This window comes from Panulirus ornatus, chromosome 68, assembly GCF_036320965.1.
Source record: "Panulirus ornatus isolate Po-2019 chromosome 68, ASM3632096v1, whole genome shotgun sequence".
NCBI lineage: Eukaryota > Metazoa > Arthropoda > Malacostraca > Decapoda > Palinuridae > Panulirus > Panulirus ornatus.
In genome coordinates this window covers 18,802,827-18,821,005 of record NC_092291.1, presented here as the reverse complement: position 1 = coordinate 18,821,005, position 18,179 = coordinate 18,802,827, and the positions used below count along the sequence as shown (strand labels likewise).

Sequence of the window (18,179 nt, the reverse complement as noted above, 5' to 3'; positions counted from 1 at the left end):
CCATGGAGTTGTGGTGGTATAGTGACAAAAGGGATGGGGTCGTGGTGGTATGGTGGTAAAGAACACGGGGTGAGTAGCACGATACGATGGCTAGAGGTTATGAAGTCTTGATGGTGTGGCGTCTCCAGGGTGGGTATGGGATCGTGGTAATATGATGTAACAGGATATGTGTGGTCGTAGGTATGGGGTCGTTGCGGTGTGGTGGCAAGGGGTGGTATGGTGGTGTGTAAGGAGGCCGTAGAGATTACAGGATCATGCGGACAAGTGGTTGTGAGGTATGAGATTTAGTGGCATGAAAGTAAGGGTTAGTTGGGTATAAGGGGTAAGCTTGCAGGAGACGATGGGGGAAATGTGTATATTGTGGGTGACTTCCACCATTATATTACCTTCATACTGTCAGTATTCGTATGTTAGAGGTAAAGCATCAAATTTTAGACCGAATATCGAATAGAAAATACTTTTACCTACAGTTGCCTCTAATCTAGTATGGACCTAACTGGAGAAATGAAAGTCGAGGAATGGCCTAAACACTGCAGGACCAAATATAACATGAAACATGATCAACAAACAGTGTTCGGTATATGGACTATAACAGGTTGCATTATGACCAAGAAACAAGTTGATAGATCAGTAGATATATTCCTTACCTTCCGTTACCCAGCTGGTGTAGTGTAGTGGGACTGCGACAACGTCACTCAACAGTAAAGTATCAAGACTTTCAGGAAATTAATCACCCTTACAAATTTTCAAATTATTCACTAAATTAAGATACTGTATATAGCATTGAAATCTACTGCATTTCACCTATTAGCCATCGCTTTACATTAAAATACTTCCACCATTATTGATCAGTTATTGCAAGTATAGTTTTTTACCATATTGCTAACTAGACACTATCATCATGCAATAATATCATCGTAGTTAACATTCTATAAACGTGATGAGATTTCTCTCCAACCTATCTCTGTATTTCGATTTCTGTTGCCTATTACTCACTTTTCATTCAATTTCATGAAAACACTTTGAACACCATTCTCCTATACTTTGCCCGTAGTCTAAATACATTCTTAAGGAGAAATATCTATCGGTAGCACTGAGCAGACATCGGAGGTAATATCATAATCACATCTGGGTCAGTGTTGTCACGTATAATGCACCACACATGGGTTGTGTGTCCCTCCTCTCCCCACGTCAGAGAACAACTGAGTTTGGTTACCTGATCCTGAGGGTGGACGGGGAGGCTTGGTAACAAGGCATCATTTGAGTCGACAGTTTGGCCATCGAAACTTAACTCCGACGTCACGATTTCTTTAATAATTAGATAAATAGTTTATTAAACGTCGTTGTGAATTGATTAATTAGATAAATTGTTTATTAAATGTCCTGGTAAATGGCTGGGTTAGGCTTACAACTCAGTACCCATCACGGAGTTGTGAACATCGGCAGTCGTGTGGGCGGAGCAACTTGTCGGTTGGCTAAATAGAAACATCGAGACTGATGATGATGTCTCAGCGTGCACGCGACATCACTGACCGTAAAGTCAACTTCTGGGTCAGCTGGGGTCATGCGACATCAGAGTCTGATATGATATTAAGTAATATACCATAAGGATATGAGAGAGGAACCAGTCTTAAGTCTACAGGTCCACACGCTGCAGCTCATGATCGCCCGTGTTTGCTCTCATACCTATTCACACTGTACAGCCACACTTCCCATGTGTATTTCGACTAATGATATTTCGACCCGTGTTCTATTCATAAACTATTTTTAGAACGCTATTTTATGAATTATTCTTAGTAATATGAGTGGATAATCTTACGTAAACTTAAGATCAGCCACTCTTACGGCAGAGTTAAGCAGTTAGCCACGACGCCTCTGAAGGTAGGCAAAAGTTCCTTTCATCTATCACCGTAAGGTAAACTTCTTAATATTCAGTACAATTTTCTCAGTCTCGTTTGTATACTGTCAAGAGAGGATATTGTGAAATTGGTTAACAAAAACTGAACGGCACAATTCAGGCAAAGCCTCGCTAAACTTGAGACAGAAATGTATGAGTTAGCGTTAATACGGTTCGCGACACCAGTTCAGTGCTTAATATCTAACGTTTACGAACACCATTATTTACACTGTGAAGAAATACGTCTCAGCAAGATGGTTCATGTTTACAGACCAACGGAAGTGTGTCGCTACCCACTCGTTTGTCGAGATCATATGGCGGGAGGGTGGGGAACATTTTGTATACACGAACCACTCGCTATCGTCTTAACATCACAGAGCGTTAAGTGAAATATGGGTCACGATTTCTTCTGATACGAAATTTATTTTGCAACCGCTACAGAAAACAAGACGTATCGTTTCAGGTTTTTGATCAACAGTGTTGTTATCGTGGGTTGCGCAACTTTAGCTGACCCAGCGTTACCAGGATCACATCACACAGCTGGTAAATGATATAAAGATAAGTGCCATTGACTAGTATGTTTCATATGATATTAAATTCATTCCAACAGAAATCGAGATACATGAGTTAGGCCTCTACTTGTCAACAATGCTCCAGCCAAACTACCGGTGCGATGGTCAAACGACTGGTTAGGATATTACTTGCGCCCTCTGGCCTAACCCCAGGACGAGGACAGCGCCCTCAGTTGTCCTCGGACCTGGCTAGCGAGACGTAGGGTACGAGACCCCGTCTACGTAATCGTTGCGGTATAAATAATTCCATACGTGACCAGGCTGACCCTAATGTGATCGTGTTATTACCTCTGATGTCTTCAGCGTGTGTATCTCTTCAGTAACTTCGCCTTGGAGGGTCTGTCCAATGAATAATTTGTGTTTGAGGGCGATGATCATATACCGACCTCCACTCTTGTGTGTGTGTGGGGGGGAGGAAGTGAAAGTGATGATGATCAGCTCTGCCATGCGGACGGAGGGTGTGACCAAAGTGGGAGCCCCACTACCACCACATTCATTGCTGCCCTCGCGAAACGGCGAAAAAAAAATGTGTAATCTGAGAATTACAAGTGTATGCAGAAATGATCGAGAGTCTGGTGATATAAGTGCGTTATCAAGTGACTGGTGAGAAACATGTTGGAAATATCATTGCCTTCTGTAATCGTTACAGTGATAAATGAGCAAAATGGAAGAATTATTGCAATACGAATATAATGAATTAATAAAATGGGAGTAATAATGCCATTTAAAGTAACTATAGTGATCAGTGAAAAGAATATATAAGAAAATTGTGTTTATTTTTTTAATAATGTCGAGGGACAATTGCACCATCAAACGAAAGATGAACCCTGAAAATATCAATAATACAGTGATTAGTGAATAAGGGTTGTGGAAATGTCAATGTCTAGTGATTGGTGAAAAGTACAACATATGGTGATTCGTGAACGTTGTTGTGAAAGAAGTACAACATACAGTGATTAGTGAATAGTGTAGTGAGATATTGTAGAGTGTCGGAAGGTGTGATGGAAGTGAACAAGTAGATGGGAGGGTTAGATATATGAATAGAATATTCAGAATATCCAATTTAATAAGAACTCACAACAGTGGTTTTATACTGAATGAATATGAATTGATTTAAGAACATAGTGGTGGAACACTAGTTTGGAAATCACACAGTAGTTGATGAGTGGAATAAGTTACCAAAGAGGGTAGTAAGTTTGAAATTATGGAAAGTATTAAATTCAAACTGAATGGCTACATGGCTACGAAGATTAGGTAGGAAGCGGAACTACGTGGCATAGATCATCAGTCCTTGTGTGAGTTTGCTTCCATCTCTCTTATATGATAGATGGCAATCATCTATGATGTATGAGTTCGCTACACAGTGACTGGTGATCAGTGTATGGAAACGTCATAAGATCTTAAAGTGATTGGTGAAGAATATGGTGAAGATATTCAGTATAATATTGCTGTGGGTAATGGCTTATATATGATTTCGCCATAGAGAAATCATATGTAGTGTCTGAATACATATGAGCGCTTGAAAATGTTGTAAAATGTGATGGTTTACTCTACGCTTGCCGGACGACGAAGGGTGAGTAACAGAATCATTTGTTTATGAACTCGTTTGTGTGAACGTAGTTGTTTTGTGGACGCTTCATGCAATTATGGTTTATAATCTGAACGTTGTTTGATGGCTGGTTTAATGTACTGTAGCTTATACTCTGAGAGTTGTTCGTGATTATGTTTCAAGCAGTTTTAGGTTATGTATTCTGAAGGTTTGTTGGTGATCATGTCTCAACCAGTTATATAGGTTATATCCTGGAAGTTGTTGGTGATCATGTCTCAACCAGTTATATAGGTTATATCCTGGAAGTTGTTGGTGATTATGTCTCAACCAGTTATATAGGTTATATCCTGGGAGTTGTTCGCGATCATGTTCACAGAGCTGGTGGTTGTTTCAGACCACTTTATGGTGATCATATCATAAATTGATCGGGCCATCTTTTTTCCTTTTCACATGGCCTGGTAAAGACTACAAAATATATATATATATATATATTTCGAATGGCAACCGGGTAATCTAACCCTCATTACACACTTGAGGACCCAGGTTCGATTATCGAGTTGTCATGTGGTAAATAGTTGACGTCAGATATCATGGTACTTTGAGAGTTGACTTTTTAAAAGTCCTTCTTCCTAGACTAGATCGTAAGCGGTAGTATTTCTGTCTTGTAAGGGTACGTGAAGCATCGTGGGGTCAGTGAACTAGAGAATGATATCGGAGATACAATTCTAAGGTCATCGTTGCATTGGGTTTTGACTTAACTTAGTTCTCACACTAATAACCCGGGTTCGATCCCCGAGGTATCGAGTGCAAAGTGGAACTGTTCGTTTTTATGGATCAAATAACCCCATATGGTTACTCAACAGTTAGACAAAATCCCTCGCAGTAGACCCATTCATCAAGGGTAAAAAAAAAAGAAATTAATCGTCAGTAAGCTCTGCCAATTAATCAGTGTACATCTCCTAATATGAAATAGCCAAGAACAAAATGACGTAAGAAAAAAGACGTATCAAAGAAGGATGATAATTTGCCGAGTTCTCTCTCTTACTGCTGCACTGATAGACCTTCCTTCCGTCCCTCACCCCCAACCCACCCTCACTCCTCTACAGAAGTGGCTGATTGGAGTTGGAATTAGGATTACGACGCTAAAACCTTGATCTAGGATTAGACGATGTTTTAATGGAAATCTAAATCATGCTGAAAATGAGTATGTCCAAGGGTTTTGCCCGAGATAAAACATCTCGGTAAAATGACCGTTACGGAAGTTCAAATTACGTTTTCTGACGGTTTGATTTTTTTTTTTTTTATTTTTCTCTTTTGCTACGATTCTCATCTTCATTTCTACGGCAGACCACTACTTTTTTTTTTGAGATATCCTTCCTCCTATTTTATCGAACGATAATTGGGGCCCCATGGGGTTTATAGTGTGGGAAAACTCACAAACAAGAGTGATTTATGGTAAAGATATCAAGCTCAGAATTGTTCCAAAGATATCGAAAGCCACCTGAAAAGCAATGTCAACCAAACCCAACCCAACTTATAGCTAACTTAGCCAACCAAACCTAACCTAACCTAACGAGCCTAGTGTCCCAAGCGATAATGATATTAAAATTGCATAAAGGATATTGACATCAGTTTTAGCTATCTATTTCTTAAGCGGTCTAAAAGGTTATCATTTTACATAAGTGAACGAGGGGAGCAATCAAACAGGTTCAAAAGTTTTTTCTTTTATTAGTCTGTGAACACTATCAAAAAAGATACAAAAAAAAAAAAAAACTGGATGCCTATCACATGTATTTTCGGTATAAATCCCCCTTACTTAAAGTCAGAGTCCTCCTCCTAGAAATATAAAGGAAAAATATAGTGACATCCCAAAAGATGGGAAATTATATGGTCCCCAAAGTTACATGTCTTCCAAATTTCGCATTACAGGAAGAGATGAGATTGAGATAAGATGGAGGAGATGAGATCGGACTAGGTTTGAGGAGATGAAATGGGGCTTTGTTGAAGATGGGATGGGGCTATGTTGAAGGAGATGGGATGGGCTATGTTGGAGGACATGGGATGGGGCTATGTTGAAGGACATGGGTTGGGGCTGTGTTGGAGGAGATGAGATGGGGCTATGTTGAAGATGATATGGGGGGCTATGTTCGAGATGAGATGGGGCTATGATGGAGGAGATGAGACGGGGCTTTGTTGAAAGTGAGATGAGATGGGCCTGTGTTGAAGGAGATGGTATGGGGCTATGTTCGAGGAGATGAGATGGGGCTATGTTGAAGGATATGGTATGAGACTATGTTCGAGGAAATGAGATGGGGCTATGTTGAAGGAGATGAGATGGGGCTATGTTGAAGGAGATGGGATGGGGCTATGCTCCACGTCCGATACAAAGAGCAATGGCCAAAACCTTGTTGTAATGCGTGTCTTAAACCCTATTTGCTTAAATTCCTCACGACTCTCCTTGAGGAATTCTCGTTGGCTTTTAGCTTTCCGTCAGCTGCCTTAGCTTTCATCCGCTAGCAGCATTATTCATTGCTTTAGACTTCTTTCTTCAGGATGAAATTCGCCTTCATTCATCAGTTTCGCTTCCCGCTTGGATATTTCCCCCCCTTTTTCGTCCGCCCTGATTTGGCATTCATTCCGTTGACTTTCCTCTTCCTTCTGTTGAGTTATCTCTCCTTCGGTTGTCCTACCTTTTGCTTCCGTTGATTTATCTTTTCCTTCTGTTGACCTGCTTTCTGTTGCCGTGCCTTTCCTTCTGTTGACTTGCCTGGCTTTCTCTTGTCATACTTTTTTCCTTCTGTTGTCCTACCTTTTACCTTCTGTTGTCCTGCCTTTCCCCTCTGTTGTCCTATCTTTCCCTTCTGTTGTCCTGCCTTTCGTTCTGTTATCCTATCTTTCCCTTCTGTTGACTTGCCTTTCGTTCTGTTGGCCTGCCTGTTTCCTTCTGTTAACCTATCTTTCGCTTCTACAGACGTGCCTCTCCCTACCGTTAACTAACCTTATCTTCTGTTGATTTATCTTCTTTTTTTTTGGTAAAAAGAAAAAAGCTATTTCATATTCGTCTTTGGGAGATAGCTTTCCGACCATCCTTCAGTCGTATTTGCTTTCCATGGCGCCGGCTTCGCTTCCAATCTCTCAACCTCTCCTTTCCCTACCTCCCTTCCTCCGACCTAGCTTTGCGTTTATCGACTTAGCTCTCTCTCTCTCTCTCTCTCTCTCTCTCTCTCTCTCTCTCTCTCTCCGGAGTCATAGCTTTCCGCGCGCCCCCGACCTTAGCTGGCTCAGCTGTCCCTCTCCTCTCTCCCACACTTAGCGCCTTGGTTTCTCAAGCTATACTCAAGGGGGAGTAAACCTATAATCTCTTTTCCGATTTTCCGATAGAAGAAGAAATAAAAGTTATATCTATATATATATGCATACATACATATATATATTAGTGCAACAATTTATCCCACTTTTTGATATTGGCTTAAAAAAACAATTCCCCCGCTCCTTTTTGGGTACAAAAATACCATCGACTTCCTCCCCTTCAGAAAAAAAGGAAGGAGAGAAAAGGGTGAGGGTGGAAGGGGGTTATCTGCCCCATGCCAAGGAGAGGGTGGTGGAGGGTGGTGGACGTAATCCAATATCAATGGTGGTCCTTAATTATGAGGTCTGTTACGAGGCCTATTCACATCACGGAACAAAAAAAAGAGAAAAAAAACTCTGGAATGTCTTCAATAAAACGCTAACGTAATCGTTTTCAACGAGTCATCAATCATGAGGAGGTGGTAGGAGGAGGAGGAGGAGGAGTGGGTTGGGTGAGTGTGTGAGTGAGGGAGGGAAAGGTCGAGAGTCATTAGCGAAACCTTTTTTAAAAGGAATTATATGTTTTCATTACTCTTGGTAGCCCACACACACACACACACACACACACACACACACACACACACACGAGACCTCTCTGGTTTCTAATGAGAGCACTGCACCTATTCATTGGTTTCTACTTAAACCTCTTAATTGCACAGACTACTTTGAGATTTTTACTTACATGTGCAGCCGCTTAATCAGGCGCTGTTCTCATATATATATATATATATATATATATATATATATATATATATATATATATATATATATATATATGTGTGTGGTGTGTGTGTGTGTGTGTGTGTGTATATAAGGTCTTATGGGTCGGGTATGAGGGGGGTCTGCGCCTCCTCTGGTCTCTGGGTTGGCCCGCCCATGGCCTTGACTGGTTGAAGCGCTCCATCTGAGGTGGGTAGCAGGAGGCCTCCTCCGCCACACACAGAGACACACACAGGACACGCACGTCTCCGTGCATATTCATGGCGGGAGTGAGGCAGATGGGTCGTGACGACTCCGGCAAACGCCACCAGATTTGTATATGATATCCCAGGTGTTGCGAACTGCACTGCGCTCCCCCCGCACGCTCCCTCACCTCTCTCTCTCTCCCCCGCTCGGCCAGAACCCTGCTCGCAAGGCGCTGTCAAGTGCTCCCGATGAACTATATTAATTGGACGGGTGTGAGTGAGGCAGCTCGGGGTGTTTTGTATGAAGATGTGGTGAGACAACTTGGATTTATGTGTATTCTTTTTGAATTTCTTTTCTGCCATGAGGTGGATGAGGAGGGAGTGTTGTTTTTATTTTGCTCTTCTTCTTCTTCCTTGTCATATCTGTTTGCAAAGCTTGATTTTTACCGTTGGTGCGCCTTCTGCAAACACACACATACACACACACACACACACATACACACACATACACACAGACAGACATAGACACACACATACACACACACACACATACACACACATACACACAGACAGACATAGACACACACATACACACACACACACATACACACACATACACACAGACACACATAGACACACACATACACACACACACACACATACACACACATACACACAGACAGACATAGACACACACATACACACACACACACATACACACACACATACACACAGACAGACATAGACACACACATACACACACACCCACACACACACACATACACACACATACACACAGACAGACATAGACACACACATACACACACACACACACACACACACATATATATACATATATACATATATATATATATATATATATATATATATATATATATATATATATATATATATATATATATATATATTATGTATATATAATCCTTGCTGAGAGGCTTTTAGATGGCCGACATTATTCTTGATGTCCTCACAGAGTCTGCAACAGATTATCTTCGTATCTCTGCCAAGCTGTTTAGCCCGAGTTCTCTCATCCTCTTATAATAATTCACATGTTCCATCTCATCGGGTCTTGCTCGTCATATCTGTGTTCCCCCGTAACATTTATTTCCGCTTTGGCCTGGAGCAATAAGACGTGGCGGAGGGAAGGAAGGAAGGGGGGGTGGGGATGGATTAGTATTTGCTCTGTATGCACGGGAACAATTGTTATAATTAACTGTCTGTCTCTCACAGACGGAGTTCCCATTTAAGTTTACAAATCCATTACCCTGATGATGGTATAGCCTTAGGTTGCATATGTTTCTTGGAGTCGTGTTTTTTTAACCATATGTCATGACTTTAAGATCACTGACATTCGCTTCACTTCCTCTGTCTGTCTGTCTGTCTGTCTCTCTCTCTCTCTCTCTCTCTCTCTCTCTCTCTCTCTCTCTCTCTCTCTCTCTCTCTTCTCTCTTCTTCTTCTTCTTCTTCTTCTTGGGCCTTCGTTTGGGCACAATTGGTTACAGTGTTCGTTGACTTTATGAACCCCATGACTTATTTCTTCAAAGTCATTCTTCATTGATTTCAGTCTAGTTTACGTCTGTCTATCTGTATATTATTTTTAGGTCTTTCCATATGTCATCTTCGTCCTCTTGTGATCCTGTCATGTCACCTACGCGTCATATAAAGAACACATGACTTTCCCATATAAAGAACACATGACTTTCCCATATGAAGAACATTTGGCTTTCCCATATGAAGAACATATGACTTTCCCATATGAAGAACACATGACTTTCCCATATAAAGAACACATGACTTTCCCATATAAAGAACATATGACTTTCCCATATAAAGAACATATGACTTTCCCATATAAAGAACACATGACTTTCCTATAGAAAGAACATATGACTTTCCCATATAAAGAACACATGACTTTCCCATATAAAGAACATATGGCTCCAATATGAAGAACATATGACTTTCCCCACATAAAGAACATATGACTTTCCTTCTCATTTACCCCCTCTGATTTGTGCTGGTACTGTTATTGTAATGAACACTGTAGCTAACGCCGTTAGGTCTGGTGTCCTTCCCCCCAGAGAGAGAGAGAGAGAGAGAGAGAGAGAGAGAGAGAGAGAGGCAAGGACCGTCGGTATCTTGGCTGTAAATATGACGTACAGACCAGGGTACCCGGGCGGCCGTACGCGTAGGTGAGATTTACACCACATTGGTACAGCTACCTGCTCTGGGGATGTGCTGATTCACCTTCTGATCGAAGTTCGATGTTACGTAGCGTCATGAGCGAAACATATTGAAATATGTGTTATCAGGAACGCAATATCATTTCTTTTTTCTTTTTTTCCCTCTGCTTTTACTATTTCTAATTATTCGTTCTGAACTGTCATGTTTTTTTCTATCATTTACAGTGAGTGAGAACGTTCATGTACAGACGTATTTACATACCTGTTCATACCAGTGTTGTGTCAAATGGAGATCATTTTCATGGCTTGATGTCATGTGTCACCATTAGAATGGTCTCACTGGCAAAGCAAAACTACTGTCTTGCTAGCATGAGTGTCATAGTTAGACTTGAACCTCTGCTGCTTCCTGTAAGACTTCATTTCAGACCTGTGCTTTGCTCTCACTGTAAGACTTCAAGACTTCAGACATGTTGGCTTCAGTTTTACAGTTCGTCATAAAGGAGGTTGGTATATATGATGGTGGTGTCAGTGAGATAACTAGAGAATCACTTGGAGGTGAAGTCGTCCACAGCTGAACGAGGAAGAAGAGGAAGAAGAACAAGAAATGTTCACCCTCGCTGAACGAAGAAGAAGAAGAAGAAGAAGAAGAAGAAGAAGAAGAAATGTTCACCCTCGCTGAAATGTTCACCCTTCCAGTATCGTAAAGTTGACGGTGGAGTGTGAAGTGAACATCTGCTCAGACCTGACATTCACCAAGAGGTGGTTCGTCAAGGGTCAATGTTGAGACGGTGCTCTATAGCACGTTAGGACGTGGGAGTATGTGGGAAAAGCCAGATAACAGAACACTGAATAATCTATGACGAGGAGATTTATCTCATGAAGGACGGGCATTGTGCCCTAAATTCCTAATAGACACACACACACACACACACACACACACACACACACACACACACATATATATATATATATATATATATATATATATATGAAGATGAGAGAGGATAGTAAAACAGAGGGCTCCTCCCACACCCACCACTCCCTCAGGTAATATCAGCCGGAGGGAAAATTGCCATTATGAAGCATCGTGTATTAAAGAGAGAGTGTGCTGACGAGGAGGATGTGGGCACGGGCTCTGGTACACACCAAGAACTCCCAGGACCTTCAGCAGAGTTGTATGATAAAGAGGACATTCAGGTAAGACCAGCCACCACATTGTGTGTGTGTGTGTGTGTGTGTGTGTGTGAGAGAGAGAGAGAGAGAGAGAGAGAGAGAGAGAGAGAGAGAGAGAGAGAGAGAGAGAGGGTTGTATCTGCCTTGGGGCCACCACACGACGAAATGATGAAGACCAGCGCTCGACACCCACCTTCTCCTTTGTCAGCTACGAGAGTGTTGTGTTCACCAGGGCGGATCATGGAGTGGCTAAGGTCGTGTAGCAGACAGAACGTCGCGTTGATGACGTGTTGTCGTTTCTTCCCCACATGAGCTCCCCAGGTGCCCTCCACTTAAAGCCCGTGTATCGCTGACGCGCAGTTTACACACTTACACACCCATCCACACCCTCGGGTCGTAAAGCTTGGGTAGAGCCACACTCTACTGCGCGCCCCGAGAGAGAGAGAGAGAGAGAGAGAGAGAGAGAGAGAGAGAGAGAGAGAGAGAGAGAGAGATATGCCACGGTAAATCTGACGCTCCTGAATCATCATCCTTCATCACGGATGCGCCTCCAGCCCAGGGAGTGGAGGGGAGGTCCTTTATTGCCTGCCGCGCTCCTACTTGCATGGGGGAGGAGGAAAGTAAGATGAACATCGAAAATACTTCACTCAGACGCTATTGATACCGCCGTTATCTCTCTGTCTTCGTTTGGGAAAAAGTGTGAGCTACGGCGAGGCCGAAGCACAATATTTTCCCACGCGGAGGGACCTCTCTGGGTGGAACACCCTGGCGTGGGGCAGGCGGAGCGGCTCTCCTGGACCTGAGAGAACTATCGATTGAGGGAAACATGATGGCCAGCCTTCCTACTGGGGTTTTTTTCTCCTACCAGCACCCAGCCAGGCCCACCTGTCTAACCCCAGCACCTAGCCAGGCCCACCTGTCTAACCCCAGCACCCAGCCAGGCCCACCTGTCTAACCCCAGCACCCAGCCAGGCCCACCTGTCTAACCTCAGCACCCAGCCAGGCCCACCTGTCTAACCCCAGCACCCAGCCAGGCCCACCCTGTCTAACCCCAGCACCCAGCCAGGCCCACCTGTCTAACCCCAGCACCCAGCCAGGCCCACCTGTCTAACCCCAGCACCCAGCCAGGCCCACCCTGTCTAACCCCAGCACCCAGCCAGGCCCACCTGTCTAACCCCAGCACCCAGCCAGGCCCACCTGTCTAACCCCAGGGTTGTGGTATCATACCACGAGGCTTAGGTATTAAACCACGAGCCTATGATATTTCCCCCCCAGGGTTTTCTGGTATCATCCCAGGGTTCTTGGGTATTGACTCCTCCCTCCGCCCATCACCCCAGGGTCCTTTTGCGTCATCCCAATGGTCGTAGGAGCTGAGTGCTGGCCCTAAGAACTTTCACACAGGCACAGAGTCCTCCCTAGTTTACACGGCTCGGTGCACACCATCACTTAAGGAACGTGTGTGTGTGTGTGTGTGTGTGTGTGTGTGTGTGTGTGTGTGTGTGTGTGTGTGTGCTGAGGACTTTAACATCCGTCCCTCACTGACATCCTAACAAGGAGCGGTGACCATTAAGCTGAGCATCAAGTTTTGGAACTCATCTCGAGATGTATTTCAAAAACTTTAAAGTTATTTCTTCCTGGTGATTTTCCATGTCTGTCGAATTCCCTTCACTTTTTGACTTATCTTTTACTCGGTCAGAACACACACACACACACACACACACACGCAGAGCAAAGTTAGACATGGATTTTGAACTTGATTTAGACGAATGTACTAAGACAGAGGGCGGGGGGGAAAGTATCATGATCAAACGTTAGTGATTGAATCCATAAGAAGACTAGGGGGATGAGGGCCAGTTGGTTTTGGACTTTCGTGTCTCAGGAAACTGTTCGAGACCCAAAAGAAACAGCCAGAAACTGTCACAGGTGCAGGAAGGACCGGAGAAGATGAGAAATCGAACCCCCCTCCCCCCAAAAAAAAAAAAATCATGAAAAGTGTCATGAAATAAGAGAGGGCTTTAGGAAACTGAAAAAATTCCAAGGAAAATGAATCATTCCAGGGGATTCAGGTGGATTGTAACCGGAGGAGAGAAGGCGAAAGGCATGAAAAGCAATATGTATATATATATATATATATATATATATATATATATATATATATATATATATATATATATATATATATATCAAGAAAAGCTTTCTCTGGACGTATTTGAGATCGTCAGAGAAAAAGGGAAATGCCCGCCCGTAACATGATGTGTGGAAGGTATTGAATGAAAGTGGACAGAGAAGGAGACAGGAGCAGATCCCGAGGATGTTTAAGGGATTCGGACTCTGTGAAGACTGATGCAATGGAACAGACGTCCCAAAACCCTGGAGTAAAGATACACCTGGAGTTAAATGAATCTGTACAAAGAATGATACAAAATCGGATAAGTTTATGATCCGGCAACCGAAAGGTTTAGATTTAGAAAACTGCTGAGCACACAAGTTCCGTGCTTGTTGGTAAAGAGGAAGATTTTGGAAAAAAAAGAAATACCCTGGAGATCTGGCTGGAGGTTGACGAATCAACTCCAGGTAAGTGAGCGGCACCAAAATTCGAAAGATTAGTAAAGCAAAGGGATTGATAGACGTAAATTACTGAATTTTTTTTTTTGAACTGGAAAAATGTCATATTTCATATAAGGCGAGAAGAGAGGAAAAAATTACTTTTAGAGGTTACAGATAACTGAACTCTGCGATAAGACAAAGGAGGAAAATTTATGAATATAACTAAGAAAAAACGGAACAACCAGTTACGGTTACGTTCATTATGGAGTCAATCAAGCTAGAAGTCACTTAGGTTGGCTAAGGAACATGAAAACAAGGTGGAATTTAGAAGCGATATCTAATTAGAAATGATAAAACATGAGAAGAGGAGGAAAACCAAGAATAGAATCTGAAGGCAAAAGAACTGGAGACACCATATGAGGCAAGAGGACGAACAGCCCCACCACTGGAGGAGGGAGGTCAGGAATGTTGGGTGATGGAGATTCTATACTGAAGGCAACATATACAAATGCAGTTGGACTAGGAGTGAATAGCACGGAGCTGGAATCTCAAAGATCAAATCAGCGCAAAATGCACCTGATATTGTTGGAGTCGTGGAGACAACTTACAAAAGAAATTAGATTTTACCTGTGTTATCCAGTGGGATAGTGATAGCAAGGAAGGTATAACAGAAGATGAAAGTGGAAGAGGATTTAACTTTCTTAATAAGAGAATGCCATAAGCTTCAGAAAGCGGTGGCAGGTAATTCATTACTTAATGGGAAGAATAATTGTGGAAAAATTAGTGTTTCGTAGTGCTGATGATATGTGATCTTTCAAGGAATCTTGATGAACTGGAGCAAATGTATAATGGGAACGATGAAGGAGCAATCAAGATGGTACCTGAAGCGGTAAAACACACATTACTTAGAAATGGTAAAGGAGGGATTTCATTTACAAGAGAGGTCGCTTGCTAGAATCTACGTCGTGAAGGAGAAACAAAGGCACACAAGATCTGAGTGTGTACACAAGAAAATTTCCTCTACCGTCATATCATTGAACATACAAGGATTGATACACCATCAATCTAGATCTATATTCACACAAACCAGCAAGAATATTAAGAACATTAGATGTGACTCCCTAACTGGAATGAGTGATTTTGTAAGGCTTAAGGTTGGTTATGTGGTAAATGAGGAAAAGAAAAGAGCATCAATGAAATCTGACTCAAAGGTGAGGTGTGTCCGTAGAAATCGTACATGAACTCAACAGTTTCTTCGGTAAAAAAAAAAAAGAGAGGGGCATCGTTGTAAGAGGTACTGTGAAATTTACAAGGATGGAGTAAGAACGTGGGTACCTCAAGCCTCACGTACAGAGAGGGAAGGTTGAAATAGGAGTTGTGGTACAATAAAAGATGTCAACAAGGAATGGAGTTTAACAAAGTGCTGTAACGATGGTACAGACGGGACGGAGTAACGAAGATAACAGGTTAAGAAAGGAGGAACAAAGACACTTTGAAACGAATATTGTGAACAAGGCAGGAGATAATAAAAAACTTTTCCACAAAAATTCATTAGAGGCAAATTGGTAATTCTTTGATATCTCGTGTACCATAAGCTCTGACAGTGTGGCTGGTGGACACCCTTCCCTTTACTGCTGTCTCAGCGTCCTCCCGCAGCCACCCCTCCTGTGTTGTGTGACTCCCACCCTAGACGTGTGGTTGGGCTGGGTGTAAGGAGGAGGTGAAATCATATGGGTGTGGCAGTGTGTATGTGTGTAGTAATAGCCTTGGTAGTAGTAATAGTAGCAGTGGTAATGTGGGCGTGGTAGCATGTAGTAGTATGGGTGTGTGGTAGGCGAAGTGATATGAGGTGTGGCAGTTTATGTGTGCAGTAGAATAGTGGTAGTGTTAGTGTGGTAGCGTGTGGTAGTATGGGTGTATGGTAGGTAAAGTGATATGTGTGCGTCAGTGTGTGTATGTAGTAGTAGTAGTAGTAGTATGGGTGTGGTAGTAGTGTTTGTAGGAGGCGTGTGTGGGGTAGTGTTGCTGTGTGGTGTAAAACGAGAGTGTTATGGCTGTGGAGGGATGAAAAGACAGTGGGCCTTTGAAGGATTGAAGATAAGAGGCATTTCTGAACGGTATGGCTGAATGTCGGAGTTTGTAGGAGAGAGGAAAGATAAGCTGAAGGTACAGACAGCTTGAAGAAGCTTAGGTGTATAGCAGGGGAGAAAATCTCGGGCTATCTAAGGACTGGGAGAGGCTCCCCTTCAAGGTGCGGGAAGATTTTTAAATCAGTTTCTTCTGTTGGTCTTCCTCTTTCCCTGTCTTATGCTTCCTGCTCCTCCCTCTCCTCTGCCTTCCACGTCACTTCTGTCCCTTCCGAGCTCCACCTCCTCTTCCTTCCGCCCCACTTACGTCTCTCCTTCCCACACGTCATCACCCCACGTCACTTATCCTTCCCGCACGTCAACACCCCACGTCACTTATTCTTCCCACACTCCGCTCTCCTCCCGTGCAATTTCCCCCTTCCCACCTCATCCCTCCTCTTCCTCTCTCCTCCCTCCCGCCTCACGTCCCTCCCTCCTGCCACTCTCCTCCACGGCCCCTCGCATCACCCAGATGATGCTCCCTCTCCCATGTTTGCCTCGGTAGCTCTCCACATGAGTCCCCTGCTCACCTGGGGTGCTCCGGGAGAGCCTACCCTCACCTTCACCTTCATCGTCAGCCCAACTGCTGGGTAGGAACACCTTCTCCTCTACGGTCATCGTCAGTCCAACAGATGAGGAATCAATTGGTATCGGAGCGGCCGAAGTTATTGCACTTGTTAACAATTCTCGAACAGTGTTTTTTTTTTTGCTTTTTGTTTGCATGACTAAAGCATTGAGAATATATCTCTTGGCATCCGCTTTCAACAAATAGGTACGTATGAATACATGCCTACATACATACATATATGTATAAATTCATGTGCTCATAAGTACATTTTCTCTCTCTCTCTCTCTCTCTCTCTCTCTCTCTCTCTCTCTCTCTCTCTCTCTCTCTCTCTCTCTCTCTCTCACTGGTACTGGCCTGTCCACAGCCAGCCATACCAGGAATATTGCGTCTAAAAGCTCCAGGAACCTGCTGGTCCAGAGGGGCGAAGATTTCTTTGAGAATACATTATGCAGATTTTGAGTTCGGGTGCAGTTTTGAGGAGAAAAGGGGAACTACAAGGAGAACTTAATGAAATTTGTGTAGGAATTAAGCCATCTGCATTTTCTGTACATGTCCCGTTATTGTTGTTATCATTATTATTATCATTATTATTATTATCATTATTAGTATTACTATTATTGTCATCATCATTGATATTATTACTGAAGGAGGTATATGGTTTATCAGTAACCATTTCTGATTATATACATGAGTCATGGGAGAGAGTATTTCATGACAGTGAATTCAAAAGGAAGAGGAACATACCAGAGGCTTTATATACACACTGTTTGGAAAAGATAAAGAAGCATTGATCAGAAGAATAAACCAGGAGATAACACCGTCAATGATAGAATTGAAATACCTTGGAGTGAGATCATTAATCAGGACGGGTGCTGAAACAGAAACAACTGAGGGATTAATAAATTACAGGATAGAGTTACATGAGTTATCCCCATTATTGAGGGAGAACCACCTTCCATTTACAGAAGTTGAAAGACTCGTATCCATCACTATACTCGTACCAACTTTCCCCCTATGGAGCTGAAGCATGAACAGCAACAGCCACTGATGTAATGAGATTGATAGCGAGGGAACTGAAGCCAATAAGAATGATCCTGGGCACATCAAAGCTACTGGGTAGAGTACCAAGTGAAGAAGGTAGAAAGAACTCATCATTCATATACCTGACAACTTTAACCTCACTAATCTGGAAGTTTCTGTCATCTTCCACGATTACAGACAGCCTCGATGGGACGACCCGTTGATACGCTACGCCTGTGCATTCCTCTGTGACCAGAAGTGGCTGAGGAA

At 42.9% G+C, this 18,179-nt stretch overlaps 2 protein-coding genes across 3 annotated transcripts in view; one reads left to right on the top strand and one right to left on the bottom strand.

The window, feature by feature from the left end:
• LOC139747459 (putative neural-cadherin 2) overlaps positions 1-18,179 on the bottom strand; it is a 296,803-nt gene that overhangs the window by 238,889 nt on the left and 39,735 nt on the right. The gene's annotated exons all lie outside the window — the stretch shown is intronic.
• Positions 2,668-18,179, top strand: part of LOC139747460 (uncharacterized) — a 153,028-nt gene continuing 137,516 nt past the window's right edge. Inside the window, exon 1 of the mRNA XM_071659821.1 lies at positions 2,668-4,042. The gene's annotated coding sequence lies outside the window, so the exon portion shown is untranslated. The remainder of the gene's footprint in view (positions 4,043-18,179) is intronic.